Here is a 19553-nt window from a genome sequence, read left to right on the forward strand (position 1 = left end):
AGTCTTGGATCCATCAGCGTAATAGCTTTGCTTCTCACCAAAGAAGGCATCCCTGAGTACTGTAACTTGCAAAATAAGCACAATCTAAATGTTGATCAATTAAAAAAAAAAATCACATATTGTGTAAATTAGCCACAAGTTAAATTAGAATGCAATCCCTGGCGCATTAAAAAAAATGGTAAATAAACCAGTTTACCACTGTCCATACGGTATAAATGTCCACAGCTGAAGTGAGTCCCAAAACAGCCCAATCCTCAGATAAGGTTGAGTTGTGACGACCTTGTGAATGAAGATCCTCCTATGACATAAAACAGAAAGAGGGACACACCATTGCACAGTATATAGAACCAATGGACACTTTTACTGATGTTGCAAGTGATTGTGTATTTACAAGATATAATCTTGGTGTGTGCAATGGATAGAAACTGTGCTTTTGCTGACGACCCCCACGTGGTGCCTCAGCCAATTCCGTCTGGTAAGTTCCCACAGTAAGCACCGGACCAATTCCCCAGATAGAATAACAAAGAGAAAAAGTATTGGGGTTAGTGATTCTCACTTGCTAAATACACATCAGTCCCACAGTGAACTGAAATAGATTTTACAAGTTATATGAGATAATTTGTATATGAGGTCCCCTTGGCAGCTTTATCTAACAGTTAATTTGTAAATAGCTTTTTATATTAGGTTTTCACATCAAATCGCTTTGTGCACCCAGCACCGGTCACCTTTTAGTTTAGTTATTTTAGGTCTAGCACTTTTTGTAAGGTTTTTTAGTTAGTGGTTGTTTTTATTTTCACAAATTGAATGAGCTGAATGCAGTGGCAGATTGAAAATGTTGTCGCCAATAGACACTTACCTTTTTGCCGCCCGAGCGTCTCCTCCTGCAGCGCTGCCCTCCTTCTGCAACATCACGTGACAACGTGTTTTTATGACAACGCCATGTGATGTCATGTTTTCATTGTGACGTGTCACCATGTGCCGTTGCAGCATCATTTGACGCTGTGTTTCTACAGAAGGAGGAGGGTGACGCGAAGGAGAAGATAAGATGCTCCACACTCTCTCCTGTGAATCAGTGGGCAAGAGAGCGGGGCCTCTGTATATGGGGGATAAAAAATTGCCTCCCCAAATTTTACCGCCCTAAGCCCGGTGGCCTGTTGGACCCAATAGGAAATCTGCCACTGGCTGTAAAATTTCTTCCAGCACAGAAAGGTGCCCTATGGCAGAAGGTTGCTAAGTAAATATGGTCCATTGCTTGTCCCATCACAATTCAAGGGGTTAAACAGGGCTGCCACTGCACACAAGGGTTGTGTCTTAGGTGTGTCTGGGTTGTCTGCAATTTATTTGAGCTCAAATTGGACTTTTTATCTAAAAGCAAAGCCTACAAATGAATAGGAAATAGGCACTGCTTTATCTCTGGTAGATTAGAAAGCCATTAGAATCACAGTGGGACTCCATGACAACATCTCCTTTGGCACCTGCCACTTCAATCATTATACTGTATTCCCAAAATGCATCATATCTCTGGATTTACTAGGGGACTAAAGAAGTATTGTATGATGTGTTTTTTTTTTTTTTTTTATCATTTTTGAATTTTATATTTAGTTTCATCCGTTTTAGATCACCCTACACTGAATACTGATTAGTTACACAGATCTCAAACAAAAGAGATCTTGTAGCCTACACAATATGGATGCAAACACTTTCAAGGTTGAAGCAAACCTTGTAAATACTCAATGTGTATTGCTGAACCATTCAATCCAGCTGCATCACACTGTGAATATTAATATATACTGTGAGCGTTAGCCTGCTCCAGCAGAACATTTCTCACAAATTTATAGGTAGTTTTATAATTAATGTTTAATTTCCGTTTTGACTCAGTCTGTTACTTGTTACAAAAACTTCTGGTTTCATTTCTGATGGGCACTCAAACTAGAGATTATGGATTTAAAATGTAATAAATGTATCTTATGTAACGCACTTTTCCCCACCCCCTGGGAGATGTGTGGCTACGGTGTATGGGTTTGGTGCAATACCTGATGGTGACCAGGAGATCTGAGTCTCCGCTGCTGGGAACCTGGGGTGCACCTGAGTTGTGCTCGGTAGCGCCTCCACCTGTACGGGATTCTAGCGGGTGGAATTCCCCCGTTACAGGATATATAAAGAATACATACTTGGTAAAGCAGAATAGTTTTACTATATGCAGCTAATATAGTTACAGCCTACCCACCAGGCCCTGCATGGCCGTACCTTCCAATACTCTGCCCCCTCTCGGAGTCACCGTCCCTCAAAGTACCTAGGGGCCCTTGGGCACCCATCCATCCCGGTGTCCACAAGGTCAATTCCCCCACCCAATGTGTGGTACAGCGCTGCCCACTAAAGTATTGTTGGTGCACGTGAGGAGTTGAGAACCTGCCGGGTGTGTCCACAACCGGGCGCGCAGATGCTGTAGCTGATGATGGTATCCACGGATCTGTTGCTGTAATCCGTGAAGCCTCCGCCTCTACTTTGGGTGGTATCCTGCCTGGACTGTGCCTCCCTTAGAGTTTCTATGTGACGGGTGATCTGGTCCCAAACCACCTATGGACAGGATGCAGCCTCTCCTGTCTGTATCCCTCACTCTGAAGCTACAGGGCAGTGTCCCTATACAATGACCTATCCCTGCAGCAACCACAAGCTAAGGGGAGTCAGGGCCTAGCTGAGGCCTTATGGGGTCTCTGGTCTAGTGCAGATGTCACAAACACCTGCACACACACCCTACCCCGATGGTGTCCAAGCTCCGACTGGTGTGGCTTGCAGCGCACCAAATGTATCCATCTCTGAGGAGGGGATTCTGGTAGTCGTATTGGCTAAGCGTAGCCAGGTGATCTTGCAGCCCCAGGGGCTGCTGGGTGTTGTAGTTATCCTCTGAGCCCTGTGTCCTTCCACTGCATCTGTGCGCATCTGTAATGGGTACCACAATTTCTTTGCACATGCGCGAATCTCCGTGCATGCGTGCACCCACCCAACATGGCGGTGCCCTGCCACGGGAGCCTCCGGCGACTCGCTCGCCTTCCCGACTGCAGCTTTCCCCCTCCGCACCTCAACGCCGCCCGCCGGATGCGCGCGCTCTGCTGCTGGCACCCACGAGCCCCACAAAGGTAAAGGGACCCAAGGGGGGGGGGCTGATATTCTTAAACAAATGTATTCCCTAACTAATTATACCCCAAGGTGGGGTTTTTCCAACAGTGGCCCTTTTGTATTATCAACCTGGGAACACTGCTGCTCCTGTGACAGCAGGTGAATTGCTCTAGAATTACATTAGCACATATATAGATTGCCTCATTGCTGCATTTAAATAATAGCATTTCCCAGCCTCCTTTTCCTGCGGTGAAATCAGAATCCACCACCCAGTCCTCCAGCCCTCTTCCTCTTTATCATGTTCTCCTCCTTAGTAAGCCAAAGTTCCAACTCAACCAATCCTTACCTCATGCGTGGGCTTACCGAAGGTACATTTCAGAAGAAATATGGTCTGCATGTAAAAAGCTACAGTATAACACTTATTCACAGATTGAATAGTTTGACAGCTGCCTGCCTAAAGAACAAAGATATTTGTATAGCAGTAGATCTTCAATCTATCAAGTGGTGCCTTGTGAGGTTAAATTATTGTTAAGGGAAATTACAATGATTTTTAAAAAAAAATGTGAAAATGGATTTGTTGTAAGTAATCCCCTCAGTAGTAAGGGATATATATTCAGTTGCAATTGTATAGAATTTTTTGAAAGCACATGTGAAACGAGGAGGCAATTTTATTAATGTGAGGCCTTGCTTTAGATAACGTTAGTGAATAGTGTAATGCTTGAAGTGCTGTAGTGCATGGGATTTACTATATCTTCACAAAAGGACATGCACTTGTCTTTCTTACTGACATAGATGAGAGGTGAAAACATTGATTGTAGCTAGACTACAGAATATGTATTTTTTTGACTTACATATAATTAGAAGATTAAAGATGCAATCCAAGCGGCACTTACATTTTTCTTCTTCAAATATTTGTTTTGTTTTCATATATGCAGCCTTTGATTACCTTTATTGAAAACGAATTACCTACAGTAAACTGCCGATCGATTTTGTTCTCTCGTGATCGATCAGTAACGACCGTGCTTTCAGGGTTCACTTAATGACTGCTTTTCAGTTTCAATCAATCCTTCAGTCAGTGTCACTCAGCAGCTACAATGTATTCTTATATTACAAAGGTAACATTATCTATTGTTACAGTTTGCAGCTCAAAACTGCTGGGAATATTGGCAACAACTTATCACAAACAGGAAAGTGTTACAAAGATCTTGCTCTGCTGGGGGACTGTGCTACAACCTGCTATAGAAATCAAAGGATGCTCAGTATATTAAAACTTATTAAAACTGGCATTAAGAGTTGCATTTAAAAAAATATAGTACGTATTATCTAATACTACGGAACTGATGTTTTATTTTTTTAGACACATGTAGGATATTGCATGGATTGCTCTTTAAAGACCAAGCTAAAATTTATTGCCACCGTAAAATGATGTCAGAGGAATGTTAATGTGTCAACCTCAAACCTGTCAGAAGTTTAAAAATGCCTGTCATGTTAATGCCTTTAACATATTCAGTTGTGTTAACCAGTGCCGTCTTAACGCATGGGCACGCTGGGCAGCTGCACAGGGGCCCCACGAGCACAGGGGCCCTATGCTAATCTATGCCCAGACCAGAATTTAGCACTCATTTTACGATCACCCGCCTCAACATTCTAATCTCCCGCTAACTCGGTAGAAGGAGAAAAATTACGACTTGTAGCAGAGAGTTTGCAGTGCACTGCTTTGCCAGGGGGGCTATAACGCTGTTAAGACAGCCCTGGTGTTAACAATACAGCAACCAATGAGTTAACTTTCATTTAAAAAATACCTTTTTTTTCCCCCCCCATCTGTCTCCTGTGAGGTTTCCTGGGCTAACATTTTCTTTGCATTAATGGGCCTAATAAAAGGATGAAAAAACTGCATGTTTATAATACAGTAGCAGTGACTGGTGAAAGTGTACAGATGTAGCAGAGACTTGGCACAATCTCTACGTTATCTGTAAGGGCACCGTGTCCGCTCCTGAGACCGTTCTGGCTAGCACACAAAAGGTGAAAGAAAGGGCACTCTCTATTCCCTTGCATATTTAAAAATGTATGATAATTAAAATCTGATGTAATTCACAAGGATACAAAATATAAATGTGCTTCGGCCAGAATTAGGCAGCTGCAACAATATTGAATATGACAGGTTATCTGGGTTTCATATCTCAGATATGTGTTCCCTGCATGAATACTAAAAGTTGTATTCTACACCTTTGGTAAAATCATACGAATGCAATGATGATTGTAGCACTATTCTAGGGGTTAAAGGGAGAGAGGTACAGTATATTACATTTTATACTCTCAGATTCATTTGAATTTAAAATAATTATTTTGGCCATAAATGTCACAAAAGATGAATCAGTGGGAGATAAGACACACCCACAAAAGGTTGGCCCGTCGTTAACACAGGGACAACCTTTTGAGCATAAAAACAATGCATGTGGGTATCGAAAATAGAATTCAACATAGTGGGGTGTTATGCAAAATAACCCAGGATTTCTCATATTTCAATCTCATAAACTCTTGCGGACTCTAATAGGTAGTAACGTGTTAGGCTTTCTGCTTTTATTATTTAATTAAACTGCACCTGTTTCATATAGAATTCTAAAATGTAATAAGTAATGTCTTTGGGCTCTAATTGAACCTTTGTGAAGACATTAATCACATTTCCGGACACATTTTGCTACTTTGTGTTTTTGTGTTAAGCACATTTTTTTCTAGTAAACAGGAGACCAAGAACTCCTCAGGGTTAGACCTTAAATGATTCTTGGTGATGGCAGCAGAGTAATTGAGGGGTAGTGTGCCTTTTTTGGGGGAGTTATTGCTGTGCCCTGCGAGGAGGTAAGTGAGTCAGCGGGATAGTTCGAGATTTTAACCCCTTTCACATACATATTCACAGGTGTGGCGATCATAACAGAGACTAATTGGAGTCTTTATTATTGATGATATTATATTACAATCATATTACAGATACGGTTTAGGAAACCCTTGATGGATGATTTCTTTACCATTAAACATATTAACTGTTTATTCAGCATGATTTTGCATATTGTGAAATACTTAATTTTTCCTTTTTCTGACTTGTCTTCCACTTACAAATAACATCACAAAGTAATAGTTTTGAAACAAACTTTTTGTGAAACTTGTAAATGTTTTTTGCACATTTAACGTGAATATTTCCTCGACTTATTTTAGAATGGAATATTTATTTAGGTTAGATTCTTTGCTTTACTGTTATCATTTTCAATATTTAGGATATTTAACACTATTTACATACACACGTGACTAAAATAATGCAAATACAGACATGATGTACAGCTGCAGCGGCCGTTATTCAAACAAATCATGGAGCTGATTTCGTGTGCTCTGCTGTTTTCCACGCAGCATGAACGCAGCCAACCGCCCCGGGCACCCGCGCTTATCACGATTGCTTTGTTGAATTTCATGGATTCTGTTTCTTTGGGTGCAATGAAATGAATGAATTGCAATGTGTACAGTACTGTGCTACTGTGTCAATTTAAGGTGTTTAAAAAAAACAGAACTCTAAAATACCATTTTCTGCACTCGCCGCACTCACGTGTTAAGGTGGTAAGGTTGGAAGACAACCCGCGTCATTACATCGGTATTCCAATGTACACAACGCGTGAAGTGTTTGAATAACGGCCGCTGCAGCTGTATGTATATTCTAATCTATGAATCTACGTACACTGTACTTTCATAAATAGTAGAACATAAATACTATTTGGAGAGCTTGGACAAATGCAAATATTAATTGTTTAGTAGTCATAATTATCGATAAATTTTTTAAAGCATTTAACAATCGGAATTTGGTTTATCCAATTTGGTCTGGAAATTAAAAATGATTCTAAAGTAGAGAATATAATCAATTCATTACACTCTAGAGATAATTATTACGAAACCCATTCCCCAGAATAGGAATTCTTCAATTATTAGCAAAATCTTCTCATGCGGCATCTAACTTGTATACATTTATGAGAGAGAAAAAAACCATGGAGGATGTAGCTTAAAAAGCAAGTTGAAAATATAGCCTACTTTCTCTCTTACACTATAAGAATGAAATTAAATCAACTACAGTATGAACAAAAACTATTGATCCCAAAGGTAACTCAATTCATTTCAAAAGCATTTTTTCCAACATATTAGACAGCCTATCGACTTTTTAAAGATGGTCTATCCTCATTTAACGTAAGTTACAAAATGCAAAATCACATGGGCCACTTTGTGGTATGGCTCTAAAGTTTTGGGCTTCTCAATGGAAATGTAAAAAATTAATTGACATGATCTTAAAGCAGCATTTCCACTGTATGATTTTATTTAACCCTTCCCCCCTTTCTTTTACAAGGAAGTAAACCTGAAACAAGCTGCAGATGTAGCAAGGCTCACTGTCTCTTTCGCCGTGGTTGAAGAAGCAAAAGTCTGTGACCCCGGAGACAGCATCTGTCACTATCGTGCTGCAGGGGTCCATGCTTCCTAATGGGACCCCCTTCCCCCCTGCAGTGTTAATCCTCCGGTGCCGAAACCACCATGATTGTGGGACGGCAGACAGTTAGCTTAGCTACTACATCTGTGGCCCGTGCAAGAGGGGTGTGGGTAAGGGTGTTATGAGGGTGTCCTGTTTTAGGCTGGAATTTGGAACCAGATCCTGTCATTTTTCTCCTAGGCTTACAGTATGTAGTAGTCCTTTATATTTTGATCATTCACATAAATAATTGTTTATTCTTATAACAAATATAGGCACAAATCTTTAATTGCAAAAAAAAAAAAAAAAGAAATTGCACCAAATATCTAATATACATAATTGGATTAACTCACAAACAGAATTAGCGACCCTTCATATAACCTCCTTTAGAACACATAAAATTAATTCAGTACCATTTGGAAGAACCTTTTTAGATTACAATACAGTAATTGTTTCTTTCTTTTTTCCTCTTTCCCCATTATATTTTATTACTAACACTATTAGTATTTAGTTTGGAAGTATTTAACACCTCAAAATATTATATACAGTGTTATTATATACCTAAATATTATGGCGTGTACTTATTACATTTACAACCAGTACAATAATTGGTAACATAAATACGGTTTGGGTTTATATTTATACTTAATCTTTTTTGCATTACAACTATTTATCTAACCTTTGTAAGTGCATATACAGTTAGGTCCGGAAATAATTGGACACTGATACAAGTTTTGTTATTTCGGGTGTGTATCAAAATAAATTCAAGTTACAGTTAAATAATGAATATGTGCTTAAAGTGCAGTCTATCAGCTTTAATTTGAGGGTATTCACATCCAAATTGGAGGAAGGGTTTAGGAATTATATCTCTTTAATATGTAGCCCCCTCTTTTTCAAGGGACCAAAAGTAATTGGACAAGTGACTCTAAAGCTGTTACATGGACAGATGTGGACTATTCCTTTGTTATTTCATCATCAATTAAGCCGTTAAAAGGTCTGGAGTTGATTCCAGGTGTGGCATTCGCATTTGGAAGCTGTTGCTGTGAACCACAACATGCGGTCAAAGGAGCTCTCAATGCAAGTGAAACAGGGCATCCTTAGGCTGCAAAAAAAGAAAGAAAATCCATCAGAGAGATAGCAGGAACATTATGAGTGGCCAAATCAACAGTTTGGTACATTCTGAGAAAAAAAGAACGCATTGGTGAGCTCTGCAACACAAAAAGGCCTGGACGTCGACAGAAGAAAACAGTGGTGGATGATCGTAGGATCCTTTCCATGGTAAAGGAAAACCCCTTCACAATATCCAGCCAAGTGAAGAACACTCTCCACGAGGTAGACATATCATTATCCAAGTATATCATAAAGAGAAGACTTCATGAGGGCAAATACAGAGGGTTCACCACAAGGTGCAAACCATTCATAAGCCTCAAGAATAGAAAGGCCAGATTAGACTTTGCCAAACAATATCTAAAAAAGCCAGCCCAGTTCTGGAACAGTATTTTTGGACAGATCAAACTAAGATCAACCTGTACCAGAATGAAGGGAAGAAAAAAGTATGGAAAAGGCTTGAAACGGCTCATTATCCGAAGCATACCACATCATCTGTAAAACACGGTGGAGGCAGTGTGATGGCATGGGCATGCATGACTTACAATGGCACTGGGTCACTAGTGTTTATTGATGATGTGACAGAAGACAGAAGCAGCCGGATGAATTCTGACGTGTATAGGGATATATTGTCTGCTCAGATTCAGCCAATTTCAGCAAAGTTGATTGGACGGCACTTCACTTTACAGATGGACAATGACCCAAAACATACTGCAAAAGCAACCCAGGACTTTTTTAAGGCAAATAAGTGGAATATTCTGCAATGTCCGAGTCAATCACAGTGATCTCAACCCGATTGAGCGTGCATTTCACTTGCTGAAGACAAAACTTAAGGCAGAAAAACCCACAAACAAACAACAACTGAAGACAGCTGCAGTAAAGGCCTGGCAAAGCATCACAAAGGAGAAAAAACAGCGTTTGGTGATGTCCATGCATTCCAGACTTCAAGCAGTAATTGCCTGCAAAGGATTCTCGACAAAGTATTAAAAATGAACATTTTATTTATGATTTGTCCAATTACATTTGAGCCCCTGAAATAAGGGGACTGTGTATGTAAGTGGTTGCAATTCCTAAACGTTTCATACAATATTTTTGTTCAACCCCTTGAAACCCCTTGAATTAAAGCTGAAAGTCTGCACTTCTATTGCATCTCGGTTGTTTCATTTTAAATCCATTGTGGTGGCGTACAGAGCCAAAATTATGAAAATTGTGTCAGTGTCCAATTATTTCCGGGAGGAGCGGGAGCATACAGCACAGCAAATTGCAAGACCGGACAACAAGAAATATACGTGAGTTTCCCGTGTTCCAGCCTGATAGTGCTCTTGGTGAGCCGGTTGGAGGGAAGGATACACTTGTTACACTGCCAAACTGTTGAATATAGCCGGGGTCTATGAGATTCATTGTATCATTGCTCACCAGCAGGACTATGCTTTATTCTGAGCGCCTGGAGGGTTAGTCCATTGATTTACCCATTTGTATAATATCCAATTATTTCCGGACTTACTGTATCTGTATTTTTTCTTATTATTATGCTTCTATTAGTAATGTCTTAGTATTATGTAATTGTTAACATTAATATTATTATTTTAAACCAGGGATGCTCAACCCCAGTCCTCAAGCCCCCCCAACAGCTCGAAGACTGGGCCACTGAATGAGCCACCTGTGCTGAAGCTGGGATATCCTGTAAACCTGACCTGTTGGGGGGGCTGGGGGCTTGAGGTCTGATGTTGAGCACCCCTGTATTAAACTACATACAGCTAAACCCCGTTATAACGCGGGTCTCGGGGTCCACCCCGAGACCACCGCGTTACTAACGGGGTCGCGAGAAAAAAAAATGGCCGCCGCGCTTTAGAGCATATTCATCCCGCGGGACAGGAGATGAGAGCGGGCATGTCCCTCCGCTCCCCGCTTCCCCCTGTCACCGCGGGACAGGCCGCGGGGCAGGAGATGGGAGCGGGGATGTCCCTCCTGTCCCCGCTTCCCCCTGTCACCGCGGGACAGGCCGCGGGGCAGGAGATGGGAGCGGGGATGTCCCTCCTGTCCCCGCTTCCCCCTGTCACCGCGGGACAGGCCGCGGGGCAGGAGATGGGAGCGGGGATGTCCCTCCTGTCCCCGCTTCCCCCTGTCACCGCGGGACAGGCCGCGGGGCAGGAGATGGGAGCGGGGATGTCCCTCAGGTCGCCGCTTACCTCAGATCCCGCTGCCTGCATGGAGGTGGTAGCGGGGGGTTTCTTCTCCCCACCGCTGTCCCTGGCGCTCCCGCTGCCTGCGCGGGAGGAGGGGGGGAGCGGGTGGTGGTGCTGGTCGCGGCCTTTCCTCTGCTCCGACCCCACCCCCCGTCTGTGTAGAGTGAGAGAGTGTGTGTGTATGTATATATGGGAGAGAAAGTGTATGTGTGTATATGGGTGTGTGTATGTGGGTGTGAGTGTGTGTAAGTGTCTGTGAGTGTGTGTAAGTGTCTGAGTGTGTGTGTGAGTGTGTGTGAGTGTCTGTGAGTGTCTAAGTGTGTGTAAGTGTGTGTAAGTGTCTGTGAGTGTGTGTAAGTGTCTGAGTGTGTGTGTAAGTGTGTGTAAGTGTGTGTAAGTGTGTGTGAGTGTGTGTGAGTGTCTGTGAGTGTCTAAGTGTGTGTAAGTGTGTGTGAGTGTCTGTGAGTGTGCGTGAGTGTGCGTGGGTGTGTGTGAGTGTGCGTGAGTGTGTGTGAGTGTCTGTGAGTGTCTGTAAGTGTGTGTGCAGTGTGTGTGCAGTGTGTCAGTGTGTGCAGTGTGAGCAATGAGGAGTGTGTGTGCAGTGTACAGTGTGTGTGCAGTGTGTCAGTGTGTGCAGTGTGAGCAATGAGCAGTGTGTGTGCAGTGTGCAGTGTGTGTGCAGTGTGTGTGCAGTGTCAGTGTGTGCAGTGTGAGCAATGAGCAGTGTGTGTGCAGTGTGTCAGTGTGTGCAGTGTGAGCAATGAGCAGTGTGTGTGCAGTGTGCAGTGTGTGTGCAGTGTGTCCAATGAGCAGTGTGTGTGCAGTGTGCAGTGTGCAGTGTGTGTGCAGTGTGTGTGCAGTGTCAGTGTGTGCAGTGTGTGTGCAGTGTGCAGTGTGTGTGCAGTGTGAGCAATGAGCAGTGTGTGTGCAGTGTGCAGTGTGTGTGCAGTGTGTCAGTGTGTGCAGTGTGAGCAATGAGCAGTGTGTGTGCAGTGTGTCAGTGTGTGCAGTGTGAGCAATGAGCAGTGTGTGTGCAGTGTGCAGTGTGTCAGTGTGTGCAGTGTGAGCAATGAGCAGTGTGCAGTGTCAGTGTGTGTGCAGTGTGTGTGCAGTGTGTGTGCAGTGTGTCAGTGTGTGCAGTGTGAGCAATGAGCAGTGTGTGTGCAGTGTGCAGTGTGTGTGCAGTGTGCAGTGTGTGTGCAGTGTGTCAGTGTGTGTGCAGTGTGTCAGTGTGAGCAATGAGCAGTGTGTGTGCAGTGTGCAGTGTGTGTGCAGTGTGGCAGTGTGAGCAATGAGCAGTGTGTGTGCAGTGAGTGTGTGCAGTGTGTGCAGTGTGCAAAAAAAAAAATGAAAAAAAAAAAAAATTTTAATTTTTTTTTTTTTTTTTTTTTTTTTAAAACGGGAGCCACGGGAAAACCGCGTTATAACCGAATCACGGTATAACGAGGCGCGTTATAACGGGGTTTAGCTGTACTATGTTATGCTTCCAACTATTTGTATAATTCTTATTTAAAAAAATATATATATATATATAAATCACACAAAATAAATAGGAAGAAAGGAACAATAAAGAGAAAACTAATAATTAAAAACTGTGCTAAAGCACCAAATGTAAAGTTAAACAATTCATACGTTTTCAGTGTGCTGGATCCGTGCATGCTGAGCATGGCTATGCATATAGAATAATTGTGAGTGCCAAGAAATTTAATGGTACAAACAAAAGTTTTATTCACAGCCTTCTATAATGCTCACCATACAAAAGACAGACCACGTTAGACATTAACTGTTGATAAACAATATGGTTACTCTGTGCTTCTTCTCCTGGTAGCTCACACTCCTACACTGGGGAGGTACTTATGCTTGTTTCCCTTAGTATTGGCTAGATTGGCAATCTCCTGCATAGCTTCAATCAGGCCCTACCTCAGGCGAACCCTTGTTGGGACACAGACACACTATTCTCTGGGATCACAATCCCGTTTCTGTGCATGGAATTCTTAGTCTATACTTGTTGGATCGGGTGTTTACTAAGACCTTCCGGTGGGGCTGATCCGATGATTCTCCGGAGTTTCTACTCTGAGAACTCCGTGCTGAGCACATGCTCACTTCTCTTCCTGCATGAGAACAATCTTGGGCCATTACTACAGGCGCCAACTACAGTATATAGGGCATGTTCCTTAACTGAAAATAATAAATGGTGACAGGAAATCCTTAATACACAGAACTATACACATAAATAAGGCTTCTTCTAGGATTAGTTTTCTTATTTGTTTTTAATTCTTTTTTTGTGTTTTCTTTTAATAAAATGGTCGAACACTTTGATAATCCCCCAAATTTTGGACACAAAGTTCAAAGCTTGTAAAAGTTTGAACAAAATGCAAAATATATTTTTTCTCCCATAATTTTATTAAAATCCCAAACCAAAATACACATTTTTTTTAGAACCAAAGCAAGAACATTTTTTGGAACCAAAACAGTAAAAGTGCCTACCCTAATAGCAACAATTATATGGAGTAATAGATCTGAGTTGGATTAACTGGTCCAGAAATCAAAGATAACCCCACATCGTAGGAAAGGGGTCTTTAGCCATGCTTAAACATATTTTGATGCATTTTAGCAAGTGCTAAACCTCTTAGGAGGTTAAAAACCTATTTTAATGCATAGATGAGCATGTGGGTAAAAATGTCAACATATCACTGTAACCATATAAGATCAAAATATGCTGTTAGCATAAGACAATAAATAGTAACAATCTTAGGAAGATAAATCAACACAAAAGAAAAAAAAATGTTTTGCGACACTGGGTTGAGCTGGGCGAATCTTTTATGGACATTCAAATTCTCCACGAATATGGTGTTTCTTTGCAGCTTTAGTTTGGGTTTGAAAATTCAAATTAACTTACCTTCGTGTATACAATACAGCCAGCACCATTTTTTACTATAGTCCCAGGGCTATATATATACCCTTACTGTTGCATATCATTAGCCTTGAGGATACTCGTTAATAAGGAGAAAAATAAGGTCCGTTACCTATTACCGTTAAATTTTTACTATAGTCCCAAGTGCTATATATATCCCCTAAAGCCAACTTTGAAACGTCTGTGCTCATAATATTCGCGTGACGGGAAAATGGTGATTTCAGGAGTATTCCCACAAATTTGTAACTGTCCAAACCACATATGCATTTCTGTCTGCTAATGGAATTTTGTTAAAAACCAGCGAAGAATTTGCGGCTCCAATTTTGACACATTTGACCATCTATAGTAGTGGGCCATTTTTCCTCATGAAATATAATATCATTATTATCGTTTATTTATAAAGCACCAACATATTCCACAGTTTAGTGGGGGGAAAGAATTATATAAATTACATAAACACAATGACATACCAAATAAGCACAAACAAGCGCAAACAAATACAAAAGGTAATGAGGGTCCTGCTCGTAATAGTTTACAATCTAGAGGGAGTAAAGGGCAAATGGAGCAAAAGGGGAAGTTGCTGCTCATTGTGAGACTTATGCCTCAGGATGGAGTTTGGCCCAGCTGCGCAACTGATCCTATTATGGTTTGGGACGTAGGTATTGGGGGGGAGGGGGAGTCAGAAAGCATGGTTTGGTACAGCTGCAGAGCTAGTTTCAATAGGGCTAGAGGATGCCCCTAGGAGAGGCTTCCTTAAAAATGTGAGTTTTCACTGAGCTTTTAAACGTTTGAAGCTGAGGGAGAGTCGGATGGAGCGTGATAGGGAATTCCAGAGAGAGGGTGCAGCACGAGAGAAGTACGGTATTGTAGGCTGAAGTGAGAGGAGGTAATAAGGGAAAATTAGAAGCAGAGGTCTTGGACAGAATGGAGGGTTGGGGAGGGGAAGGTAGCATTTAAGGGACTATTTGCAGATGAGGGCTGAGATGTAATGGGTGGAAACTTTGGATTTCTTATTTTATCCTGAAGAATATCTGAAGCCAGTGTAGTGATTTGCATAGTGGAGCAACAGATGTGGACTGGTGAGTGAGGTATATAGTCGTAGTACTAGAAGTTGATCCGGGGCACTCACACAAAATCCAAGCAGTCCGCAAAAAATAGAATAAATCAAAATGAAAAAAAAATAGAGTACCCAAAATCGTGGAAAATGTAAAGGCTTTATTTAGAACATTAACAGGAAGTAGACAAACTAGTCCTCCCTCGCGTTTCACGCAAACTATGCACTTTCTAGAGGAATAATGGACTAACAGGAAATGAACACTCTTATAGGTGCTGGGTAATTATAATAACCACAACAGACTTGGCTGATTGCAGCAACAGTGTAAACACATGTACAAAATAAAATTAAATAAAAGAACACACAGAAACAGAGACCTAAAAGCAAAATGATATACATATAAAGAAAGACAATATAGTATAACTGATATAATTGAAAATATATCATAACCAATAAATCCAATGCTAACATTTAACATAGATAGCATATTTTAAAGTCAATCTAATTTAATTGCATACAACTGAATATAGCTGCCTGAGCTCCTACTGGTATAAAATATAATGGACTTAATCCTGCTACAAAGATATAAGAGCATATAATTTGAAAAGAACAGTATGTGATAAAATGCCACACACGTAATCAAGTATCAAGAAAAAAGAGACATGCAAAGGCTAAAAATAGAAGGAAAAATGTGATACAAACATAACAAAACTGAATTTAACCACAAGCATGCTGACCCATATTGGTAAACTAGTGCATGGAATGGATAATAATAACCCTGGTTGTGGTCTTAGTTAGCCACATTCATATTGAAACCAGACTAGTGCAAAGGCATAGAGCCATAAGCATCCTGGCATAGAGTCAAATATGTAACTCAAAAGATCAAAATATAAATATCCATATTCTGATACATAATAACCTCCAAATACGAGTCATACAAATTCCATAATGTGGATAAATAAAATTCATATACATTGTATTTTGGAGAACTGCAACAAAAAGCCATACACTGTCATAATGAAACAAATGTAGCATGACAGAAAAAGAAACAAATATACAGTATGTATTCCCTTCCTGCAAAGTCCGTACAGGACCAGACAACAGGAAGCAATTAAGATCCCAGTCTGAGTTGAGTCCAAAAGGTTGGAGTGTCCCCAGAGTGAAGAACCAAAAAGCCTCTCTCTGAACAAAATATGCAGGTATATAGATGGCCAGCAGCATTTTGGATGGATTGGAGTGGGAACAGGTGGACGATGGGAATGCCTACTATTAGAAGGTTTCAGTATTCAAGGTGGGACAAGATGATTGAGCGATTTAGGGATTTCGTTGCGTCATAAGTGAGAAAAGGGCATATTTTAGAGAGATTTCGGATTTGCAGACAACATTGTCCAAGGCAGCAGAGAGATCCAGGAGAATTAGTAAGGATACATGACCCTAAGGCTTTGTTCCCGGTTGCGGAGGCTGCGACGGGACAGCGTATGTGGTGGGAACAAGATCTGCCCCTCTATGGTGCTAGGCCCAGTAGCTGCTTGCACACTCATTTAGCGCTCGTGATACGCGACCACATTTTTTAAAGACAAGGATATTGTCTTTTCTTGTGGCGATGGAGTGCTGGCCACATCACGGCGGCGGTTCAGCCAATGAGGGCGAACCAGCTGTGTGACGTCATGGCCAAGCTCCCGCCATGGCCCCGACACACCTACCCATCGCGAGTTGCCCTGAGTCAATCAGGTCGCGCTGACTCAGGTAATGAGCGCCGCCAGGCACCCCATCGGGGATCACTTTTGTTAGTGCTGTCTCAGTGGAATGTAGAAGGCAGAATCCAGATTGTAAAGAGTGAGCAGGGACCGGGAGGAGACAAAGTGAGTATACAAGGCGCTCAAGTAGTTTAAAGGCAAAGGGCAGTAGTTAGACAGAGAGGTTGGATTAAGTTAGGATTTTTGTACAATGGGTGAAATGAGAGCATTTTTAAAGGTAGACGGGCGAAAGTAGGATGATTCTGACACATATTTTTCCTTAAAGTACAGTAACTTAACTTTTAATAGTCCCAGTATATAATACAGGTGTAGTAAATTTGTGTCCCTGTGTGATAAAGACGTGCCACTCTGAGAGCTGTTCCTTGTCTAGACAAAAAAAACTTCTCATTTTATAATATTTATACATATTAAAATGACTTTTCAGTAACATTAACAGCACATTGTGCACGTCTTTCCCCAACATTATATTCTATCAATTCTGCAACTTCTTTCATTCATTTTTTATGAAGAGGCAATGAGAAGTAAAAAAGGTTAGTATTAAAGTGTCATCAACTTAGCATATCCTTAAATGTCAACATTGTAGGATGGGCTTACTGATTACAGGTTGCTCTGGCTGTTTCCTGCAGTTTTTGCATTTTTTTCCACTTGCCCGTTCCTGTTTTGTCATCCTATGTTTGTTTAATCTCATACTGCATTAGCAGGAAACTTTTATCTCATCCCATGCTCCGATTGTAACATCGTCTCTCAGTCTCTTTTTAGGTCTTATTTGCCCAATATAAACTTCCAGGGGTCTAGAATTACAACAATAGGATTGTGCCAGAGGTGAGAGAAAGCGACCCACCCCAGCTATAGGCGGGGGAGTTTCATGACCAGGGGGGGCAGCCTTCCCCCCTCTGGCCCGCCCCCGCATTGCCCTCCCCTGTTCAGGGGAGGAGCCAACCGTGGCTTCTTAAGGCCAAGCTGGCGGGGGCAAGTCCTCTTTGCCTCCCGCCAGCAAAATTCCCACCCACCCGTCCCCTTAATTAGGTTGGGGCAATCTAGCGGTGGGCGGGGGATTTGTAACATGGGACATGTACTGTATGTGATGGTAATGCTTCTCTGTTCCGTTGCAGTATGGAAGTCTGTTCTCTGCTGATCTTGAAAGGAACAAGGTTCCAAGCAGGAGGGGTCGTTGACAGGCTTTGCCTTTGTCGCGGCGGCTCGTGGGGGGTAGGTGCTTGTTCTTGCCAGACTGGAGCTGGGCCGTTTCAGCCCAGGGGGAGCACGAGTGGGCGAGGTCAGATATTCATGACGTTGATAACCCGCTCGCGCAGACGGCAGCGGCCCGGGGCCGGCTGACCCTCCCCACCCCCTCCTGGGGAAAGTACACTCTGGCGAGGAGGGGCATTTACCCCTCGTAGTTTATGTATTAATAAAATAGCCGCGGCCAATTTTACCTCCAGTTTACCGTCTCCTGTCGTTATTTTGGTTATGTAAGGGGACAAAGCGGGCGGGGGGGGGGGAACCGCCTGACCGCCTCCCTGGTCATGGTTTTAAAGGTGAGTTCATGTGTGTGGCTTAGTGTGGCAGAGAGTGAGTGAAGAAGATCAAATGGAATAGGTTTAAGGGGGCAGGTTGTAGGGTGAGAGGATAAGAGGAGCGTGGAGACCACCTCCTTTAGCCACAGGGGGAAATTATCTGAAGGTATATCTAGGTGACTAGTGGGAAGTAGGTGGTGCTTGTGTAGCCTGATGTGAAGGGATGTCATGTCTAAGGCTGCGCTTATAGTGCCAGCGACGCGATGTCGCCCGAAAACAAATACATTGCCGCCGCGTGCGCTTATAGTGCACGCGACGGCGACAAGCGACGTCGCCGTCGCGAAAACCTGAAGCCGGCAACATTTGATTTTTCAAGGGCCATCGCGTCACGTGACGACCCTTGAACAAATCAAATTGCCGGAATCCCGCCGCCCGGCGAAACATAACTTTCGCCGGTGGCGACGGCAACGGGTGACGTCACCCGCCGTGTCATCGTCGCCAACGACGGCACTATAGGCACGGCCTAAGAGTCTTGATATTATATGAGAAGTAGGTGGTTAGGTATTTGTCAATGATGGTAAAAAGGAGTGCATGTGTAGTTGGGCAGAGAAGGGAGTTAAAGGTAGCAAATAGGAGTTGAGGATTAGAGAACCGAGTTAGTATGATAGAAGAAAAGTTTGCTTTGCAAGGGAAAGGCAGTGTCATAGGAGGAAAGTAGGAACTTATAGTGGATGAAATCAGCTTGAGAGCTTGATTTTCGCCAATAGTAATCAGCAGTGCGTGGACACTTTTGGAGGCTGAAGGTAACGTTTGTGTGCCATGGTTGTTGCTTAAATTATCGGGTGTGGCATGTGGGGGCAGGAGCTGTCTTGTCTAAGGCTAATGAAAGTGTACAATTGTAGAGAGAGGTTGCCAGGTCAGGACAGCAAAGGGTAAAGATAGAAGACAGGAGAGGTTGTAAAGATTTGAGGGTCTAGCAAATGCAGGTTTCTGTATGTGCGTGTGGAATGCAGAGCAGACACAATACTTTTTATTTTTAGAAGGCAAACATACAATGATAAAATAGCAATTAAGAATGTAATTGCTACAGTAGTTACAGTATATAATCATTGTAGTCATTAAATCAGGTAGAGTTTGCATATAAGATACAGTATTGCTTGGCCTCTAGAATGAGGCCTCCAAGTAGAGCAGAGATCATGATGGAGGGGCTTGTATAATGGTTATACGATTTAGATAACTGTTTTGAAGTAGCAAGTTTTATCACTGTTCAGATTAAAAGCAGTGATCCATCAAAAAGGTCAATGTTCCCTTTTATTTGAGTTTTATATTGGATATGCCTGATGATCACAAGCTCTTCTGCAATGTCAAAATATATGAACTTCCTTTATGGGTCAAAACATCTAAAA

At 42.2% G+C, this 19553-nt stretch overlaps 1 protein-coding gene across 4 annotated transcripts in view; it reads left to right on the plus strand.

Annotated features, from left to right (window-relative positions):
• Positions 1-19553, plus strand: part of SYNDIG1 (synapse differentiation inducing 1) — a 339652-nt gene that overhangs the window by 131685 nt on the left and 188414 nt on the right. The window lies entirely within an intron of this gene.

The sequence above is a fragment of the Ascaphus truei genome, chromosome 4 (assembly GCF_040206685.1).
Source record: "Ascaphus truei isolate aAscTru1 chromosome 4, aAscTru1.hap1, whole genome shotgun sequence".
Taxonomy (NCBI): domain Eukaryota; kingdom Metazoa; phylum Chordata; class Amphibia; order Anura; family Ascaphidae; genus Ascaphus; species Ascaphus truei.